This window comes from Onychostruthus taczanowskii, unplaced genomic scaffold, assembly GCF_017590055.1.
Source record: "Onychostruthus taczanowskii isolate IOZ18803 unplaced genomic scaffold, ASM1759005v1 scaffold16, whole genome shotgun sequence".
Taxonomy (NCBI): domain Eukaryota; kingdom Metazoa; phylum Chordata; class Aves; order Passeriformes; family Passeridae; genus Onychostruthus; species Onychostruthus taczanowskii.
This window is the reverse complement of record NW_024498795.1, coordinates 10,064,064-10,072,032: the sequence shown is the minus strand read 5'-3', so window position 1 is coordinate 10,072,032 and position 7,969 is coordinate 10,064,064. Positions and strand designations below refer to the sequence as shown.

The window sequence follows — 7,969 nt, the reverse complement described above, 5'->3', positions numbered from 1 at the left end:
TTTCCAGCAGAGATCTCATAGTCAACTATGCATTGAGCATTTGAGTGCTTCAAATCAACAGAATGGAGCAGCTTACTTAGTCTCAGCAGCTCCCAAATGTTTCAGGCAACAGCCTCCTCCCTTATTTCTGCAATGGTCTAGACCCCTGTGCACCACCCACACACATATCAACTCTCTGTCCCAGTCCCAAATCTCTGTAAGCCAACTATACCAGCCTTCCCTCCAGATGTAGCTACCTGCAGGGTTTTTTTATTCCTGTTCCCCTCTTCCCCTGGGAAAAAAAAAAAACTAAACTCACATTTGACATGCAAGCAAAGTGGACAAGTCCCAGCCCAATTTTTTTTTCCTGCTTCCCTGCAAAAAGGAAAACACCAAAAGACAACCAACTATTCAAATTCTATCTCCTCCCATTTCGAACGTGGCCCCCTACTTTTTCAACTAACTGCCCTGTAAAGCTCTCTAAGTCCAGGCAGCCAGGACATTCTCCAGTCCTTGCTGTCCTATGTGCCATCTACACAGGAATTTCAGAGGGGGACTGTCTCTTTCACCTACAACTCCTGTAGCTGCCTGGCTCCTGCCAGTGACTCACACCTGCCAGGAAGAAGACTTTTGGCCCTGCACTCTGCTTCTCCCCGGGTTTCTTCAGCTCAATGCATCATCACCCCAAGGGAAAAAAAGGAAACATTTGTTGCCTGAGTCATCGAGTTGCTGTAACACACGGGCACACTTCAACCTGTGCCACTTACAGAGGTTCTCATCCCAGCATGCCAGCTTGTAAAAAAGCCTTGGAATGCCCAAGGCAATGAACAAGAAAGAAGAAGGCATAAAAAAAGCCCAAGAGTCTTACTCTGGGGACTTGCTACTGACGTCCAGCATACATGCTGGGTCCCCCCAGGCAACTCCACTGCAGCCAGTCTGCTGTGGAATATCTCAGCCACTTTTTGGGTTTGGCTTGCTGTTGTTGTTTAATTTTTATTCCAGCAGAAGAAAAGGAAAAATCTGCTAAGCAGATAGTGATTCTTCGTTGGCAATCATCTCTTAAGGATCCAATTTTCCTGTCTCATTCCTTCTACCGGAAATGCAAAAATCAGCTTCTCCCTTCTTCCTAGGATAGAGGGACTTTTTGAATCAGCTGAAAGGAGGAAAATCGGAGCCCTGTGCTATCTCAGCTGCTCCTCCAGTTCCTTAAATGTTCTGCATATGTAGTGATTAGAAAGCCACTGGTTTAAATGAGCTTCCCGTGTGGCCTTACCTCACCTGTCTGAGGCATTCTGAGGCTCGAGCGGTGCTTGCAAGGTTAATTACCGGTGAAAGGTTAAGCAGCTCCAGCCTTTTGGTTGTCTGTCACCGCTTCCTTGCTCAGATGAGATGTCTGATAAAAAAGAGGGCAGGGAGGGAAGCGTGTTTGCATGCCAAAGGGGGCTGTAAAACCTGCGTGCTGGTAGGACTGCTGGGATCGAGTTTGGGATCGAGCTCAATCCCGTAACTAGGCAGCCCGATGAGATGTCTGATAAAAAAGAGGGCAGGGAGGGAAGCGTGTTTGCATGCCAAAGGGGGCTGTAAAACCTGCGTGCTGGTAGGACCGCTGGGATCGAGTTTGGGATCAAGAGCTCAATCAACTACGCAGCCCTCCCTAAGGCTGCGGCTTCACAAGCAGCTGTCAATGTTAACAGCTCCCTCATGCCAAAAGGGGAAGGCTTGCGCTTCCTCCTCCCCTGTCTTTTCTTATCCTGATTCGTCACACGGTCCTCAGCCTTTCTTACTCCGGTAGAATATGACAGTTTTTCCACTGGCTTTGTTGGGGTGGGTTTTGTGGGTTTTTTTTGCTAGCTCAGGAGCTTCAATCTGCATGTCTGTGGGGGTCCCTCAGGTGCTAGATGGAGGCTGGCACGGTTAAGGAGCTGGAGAACACTGCTGGGAGTGGGCAAAGGCAGTGGAGAAAATAACAGGAGAAGCTTCCACTCTCTGGTGACAGTCATCTCCCAAAGCTGCAGCCCAACAGGACATTCTCTGCAATTACTGGAGCGATCCATTATCAGCTGAGTTATTCCGTGAAAAAAAAGCCATAACCTAGAAGCAAGTAATTTTTCACATAGCTTCAGACAAGAGTCACTCCAGCAGTATTACTGCAGTGGTAAATAAACATGGCTAAATTAACAAAGGGGTTAAATCTTTTGGCGTTAAATCTGTCCTACTCATACACTCCACCTATGTGAATGCAGTTTCTCCTTTCTCCCCAGATTCCTCAGTTCAACAACAATTCATGCCCAAGCACTCCTGTTTATATTCACCACAACCTCCAAGGAGAGTATATTCCTGTAAAGTTTGTGTTCTTTCAACAACGGCATTTGCTAGCAAGTTCACACTGACATCAGTGCTTCAGAATGCTGCCACCTTCTGTGGAAAACTGGAAAATTACTGATATTCTTCTATCCCGTGAAATATGTTTTTCCAAATTTTGCAATTTAATGCTTTATAAGAATTCCTGCTACTTTACTATTTCCCTGCTGTACAGAAAATTACTATTTCATGGAAGTATGGAAGAAAATCTAGGTTTATTTGCTTCATGTTCCTAAGAAAGAGACATGGGAAAACATCATTTTAAATTTATAAAGATAATGGTAACATAAAGAAATGCTTTTATCATCCTTCAGGAAATTTACATGCTGCCTAGTGATTAAAATATCCTTCATCTGGAAAATATTCTGTTGATACTGAAGGAGAGCAGCAGACCACACGTGGCTGCGTTCATTGTAAAGTCACAGCAGATTATCATGCATTAAAGAGGAGCTGCTACAGGGAGTTATAAATAACATCTCCTCCTATCAGCTTTAAAAAAAACCAAAAAAAGACAGCTGCTGAAAATTTTCATTTATCCAGTAGAAACTGTGCCTCAATGAAGTGTGTCCAGAAAGAGGACTTATGAAGGAAGGCAGTTCCTTGTTCCAGTTAACAGAGACAGAAAACTTTACAAGCAAAACAGAGTATCTCCAGGTAAATTTGATATTTATATGAACAAATTTATGCTCTACAGAAACTTGACAGCAATTCCCAACAATCCCATAAATGTGACAACAATAGAAATTACTAAAATATTTTGAAGATTGTAAAACAGACCTAGAAAGTTTATTATGAAAACAAAAATAACCCTTTTAAAAAATACTTCAAGCATTAACAAATGAACATTTACAGAACCAAATAATAAATAATAAAAATAATAAACCAAATAATAAAATACTTCTGTGGTCTCCTTTAGAGCAGTGAACTGTAACCAGAAATTGTAAAGGAAATCAGAAATCTCTGTGAGAAACCCCATCACATACTACCTTTTCTTCTAAAACTTTTCATGGCTATTGGTTGTGGTCCATCACACTGTTCTCCAGTGGTGTATACACATCCCTAGGTGAATTCACAGTCAAATAAACTGAGGCTGTGTCTATACTGGCAAGTATAGACTGATAGGAGTGGGTATGCAGAGCAAACATACCAAATGTCAAGATCTTGATACACTTATGTGCATTTCAGGTAGGACCTACACCAGGTTACCCTTAGAAAGCAATATGGATGGAGCACACTAGGTGTGCATGAGGTACCTCTGCATCAGTATTCTAGATAGGATCAGCAGCTCAATTTTGACGGGAATCCTCTGATGGCTCCCACTTACCATCCTTGGAGTGGGTCTTGGAGTGTGCATAATGGATTCCTTTTGAAGCAAACCAAACCCACAGTTACACCCCCAGAACACAATATACTCAAACTCCAGTTGTCACTGCATCCATAGTGACAAAAGCTGGACTGCCACATCAGTGGTGTGGATGTCAGATCTTCAGCTTTTTCTTCAGAACTTCTCATACTTGCCAATGCAGACAACAAGCTCAGACACATAAATATCCTGAGGCAAAGAAGGCATGACATAAGGTTTGGTGAGGTATAAACACTTTACAAGTGTAGCAAGGACTGAAATATCCTAGACCATGGCAAAAATCACAAATAGGTGGTTATGCTATAGAGTGAGTTATGAAACACTGTGCAGAATACACAGAAAAATAGAGCCAGCTGGCACCTTCAGAGTTACTGCTGGACTTAAGAAAGCAAAACAAGTTGGACAAATGGACTCAAAAAGGCAGCTCACTGAGTTGAACTCAGTGTTCTGGAGAGAGGAGTAGACACGGTGCAGGACCAAGTCACACTCTAAACCATATTTAATCTCCCAGACCCAGACAAGTATCCATCCTGCTTTACAACTAAGTGACATACACTGACACTGTGGCACACCTGTACCAAGGGGACTGGCAGCTGTCTGCAGAACTGCACAGCTGAGTAACCTATTTCAAAGGTGTCTGCAAACGTAATGGTGAGAAGGGGCCCACAAACACTAAGGAAACTCTGCTGGAAGCACACGTGCTGTAATACCACCAGGAATTTGGTGGGACTCAGAATCACAGAAAAATTGGTCAGGTTGGAAAAGACCACAGAGGGTCATCTAGTCCAACCTTCCTGCCCAAGCAGGGTTATTCTAGAACACATGGCACAGAATTGTGCTCAGATGGTTCTTGAGTATCTCCAGCGAGGGGGACTCCACAACCTTTCTGGGAAATCTGTTCCAGTCCACAGTCACCCACGCAGTAAAGGTCTTCCTCATGTTCATGTGGAGCTTCCTGTGCATCAGTTTCTGCTCATTGCCTCTTGCTACTTAGAACCACCAAGGAAAGCCTGACTCCATCCTCCTGACACTCCCTTTGGATATTTATACATTGATGAGGCCCCTTCCCAGCTGACTCTTCAGTCGACTCTTCATTTCTCTATGGCTGCCAGCTGTGAGGTGTCAGCCACTGACACAGTGCAGGCCGCCACTGCAATCACTTCATTCCCACTGGCCCCATGACACATGGCGCTGCTTTTCCCCCTTGTTTTTGGCCCAAGGACGAGGCTCGGGTGCCCGGCAGTCTGAGTGGGCTGAGACACTGGGACATCACCGCCAGATAGGGAGCTTAAAGATCGTCTGGTTCCAACCCCCTTGCCATGGGCAGGGGCATCTCCTACTAGCCCAGGTTGCTCAGAGCTCCATCCAGCCTGGCCCTGAAGACTTCCAGGAATGGGGCATCCACAGCTTCTCTGGGCAAGCTGTTCCAGTGTCTCATCCCCTCGCATTAAAGAATTTCTTCCTACTCTCTCTCAGTTTGAAGCCATTCTCCCTTGTGCTGTCAATATGTGCTCTTGTAAACACCCTCCAGTGCTCAGATGCGTGTTTTAATTAGTACCGTCTCTGCATTCCTCACTGAACATTCGCACGCGGCATACACCCTCACAGGCGGCTGCGCATGCGCCGACCACGCCGCTTCCCGCCCTCCCCGTTCCGTCTCCCGCCGGAAGATGTCCCGTCCCCGCCGGGGGAGGCTGGGCCGGCGGCGGGCGGGGCGCGGCGGGGCGGGCGGGACGGGGCGGTGCCGCGGCGGTGCCCGGCTGTGGGCGGGTTCCAGGCTCGGGCTCGCCGCCTCTGCCAGCGCCGGCACGTCGCTGACACCCTCGCGAGGTAAGCGGCCGCCGGCAGACCGGGGGGCGGGAGAGGGGGCGCTGAGGAAGTTGCTCTCCCCCACACTCCCCCCACCCCACCCGTGTCCCGCCGCGTCCCCTCAGCCCCGGCTGCCCCGTGCCCGCTGCCCCCCGCGCCCCCGCCCGGGGCCGAGAGCCCGGCGGCGGATCCTCCCCGGGCCTGCCCGCCGCTGTCGCGGGGGGAGCGGGCCGGCCGTGCCCAGTCGCGAGCGGGAGCCGTGGCGGGCGCCCGGCCTTATCCCGGCACCCCCGCCCTGCCCCCGGCGGCCCCGGCCGCGGGAGCTCCCGGCCGGGAGTGGGGTCCCACCGCCAGGCCCTGCCCGGGGAGGGCTGTCACCGCGGGGCGCTGGGGCGGCTGACACCGGGCCACGCTTGGAGGCCTTCCCTTCCCTTCCCTTCCCTTCCCTTCCCTTCCCTTCCCTTCATCCTGAGTTGTGCCGAAGGGGCTGCCAGGCGCTGCCGTGGCCCTCAGCCGGGACGGCTCAGGTTCGAGAGCCCCGCGCCCTGTGCAGCTGGTGGGCAGCCTGCCTCAGCCCCTGCTCTAAGGACTGGAAGCCGTGCGGCTCGCGTTTCTCTGTTTTGTTCGTTTGTTGGTTTGGATTTTTTGGGTTTGAGGTTTTTGTTTGCTCTGTTTTGTTTTCGGGGTGTCCCCCGCCCCTTCTTGCACCAAACCATTCTTTGCTCGTGTTCTAGTTTGTTCCTGCACTTCTGTGTCTTCCCTGCTTTCCATAATCCGGCTTTTACTAGAGGGTGACTTCTCCAGGGCAGAGACTGCCAGTTCTGGAATGTCTGGAAAAGACTTTGCTCTGTTGTACAAAGTATTAGTAGGAAAGAAATTACCATTCGAGAGCTCCGTGGGAGGAGAGTGTATTTTTTAGCTGCCTGAGAAGGAGTACCAGCGAGGGAAGTTCTGTACTTTCTGTTTTGTACTTGTAAGTCTTCCCCGAGTGTGCCATGTCATGTCTGGAAAAAACCAAAGGAGGTCCAGGTGTATACAGCATCATGATATTCTCAAATTCTGAGGGTTGGTGTTGTGCTCTAAGAGAGACCAAAGACCTTTTCAGCAACTATGGCTGCTATATTCAGGATAAGTGACCATATTGCATCTCTGATGGGTTTCCTTTGACTGCTGGAAACCCATAGACTTATGAGGTGTCACGGAGCTCATGAGCTATTAGAATGTAGGCATGCAAATTCTACTCCTGCTCCTTAGGGAGAGACATGAAAATAGCACCACAAAAAGTGCTGTTAGAGACTTCTTTCCTGGGTAGAATTACAAAAATTTTCCTCAAGTGTGGGTTGTTTATCATGTATCTTCTTTAAAAGAGGTCAGAAGACAGCACTGGTGTCTGGAATCTGAGTTTTTTCATCAGCTTTTTGACAGAATTACCAGTTTTGTATGGTTAGCAATGCTTTCATAAGTGGATAAATGAAAATGAGGTTAAGGACAATATAAAGTCTAAAGAAAAGAAAAAGTACAGTTGTTTACTTTTTCCTTTTGGATAATGATGAGTTATTAAAAGGAGCTTAATGTAAGTATCTTTCAAGTTGTTATGGAAAGACAGACTTTTGTCCATACTGGAAGTTATACTTTAGTTGTAATGAACTGAAAATGTCTGGTCTGTGTTACAAAACCATGTTTGACCTTAAAAATATGTCAGATTTAGCATCAGATCAGTTAAGGTTGGAAAAGCAATGTAGTTTTATAGAAACCTGTATATAATCTGAGAGTCTGTCAGTGACAAAAATTGATGGGTAATTCTTGATTGAAAAAGGTGATGTGGAAGTTCTGACCACTGAGTCTTCCAGTAAACTTTATAAAGTTATTAATAAAACTTTATAGAACAATTATTATCTCTGACATAATACAATAGTGGTGTCTTTGAATAAAGGAACTGAAAAGTTTCACAAGTCAGAAATGTATATGAAAGAGATGATCAGCCAAATCTGCGAAGATATTTTTATCAAGAATCTCTGTTGGCTTTCAGACTCTTGTGCAGTGTAACTTCTGCATTGTTAACATCATTTCAGTTCTCCTGTAAACATTGTCTTTAACTGCCCAAGGCAAATGTCTCTAATAATGCTACTTTCTAGGCTTTCCATCTCTGATTTGTAGCTTAAGTCATGTTAGAAGGAACAGTTGTAGGTGGTTGCTGATGTCTGTAAAATTCTGTTGTAGCAATCACAAAACTTGGTAACTGAGTCTAATGGGTTTATTCCCTGTTGCTGTGAAGCACAGAACTGACAGCAGTCCCACGTATTTTGCCAGCTCTGAAAGAGAGCAGCACACTGTTTTCTGAAAAAAGTTGAAAGACTGAGAAACTTCCTTTTGACTTGTACTGTACTTGCCACATTTTAAAAGGTAAAAGGGTAGTGCTTGAGACAGCAAAGTGCCAAGAACTGTTGGATATGGAAA

General features: G+C 46.8%; 1 protein-coding gene across 2 annotated transcripts in view; it reads left to right on the top strand.

Annotated features, from left to right (window-relative positions):
- The first annotated feature begins 5,402 nt into the window (after positions 1-5,402).
- The window catches only part of ESCO1 (establishment of sister chromatid cohesion N-acetyltransferase 1), a 33,448-nt gene continuing 30,881 nt past the window's right edge, over positions 5,403-7,969 (top strand). For both annotated transcript variants that reach the window (XR_005952258.1, XM_041399409.1), the window contains exon 1: positions 5,403-5,533. The gene's annotated coding sequence lies outside the window, so the exon portion shown is untranslated. The remainder of the gene's footprint in view (positions 5,534-7,969) is intronic.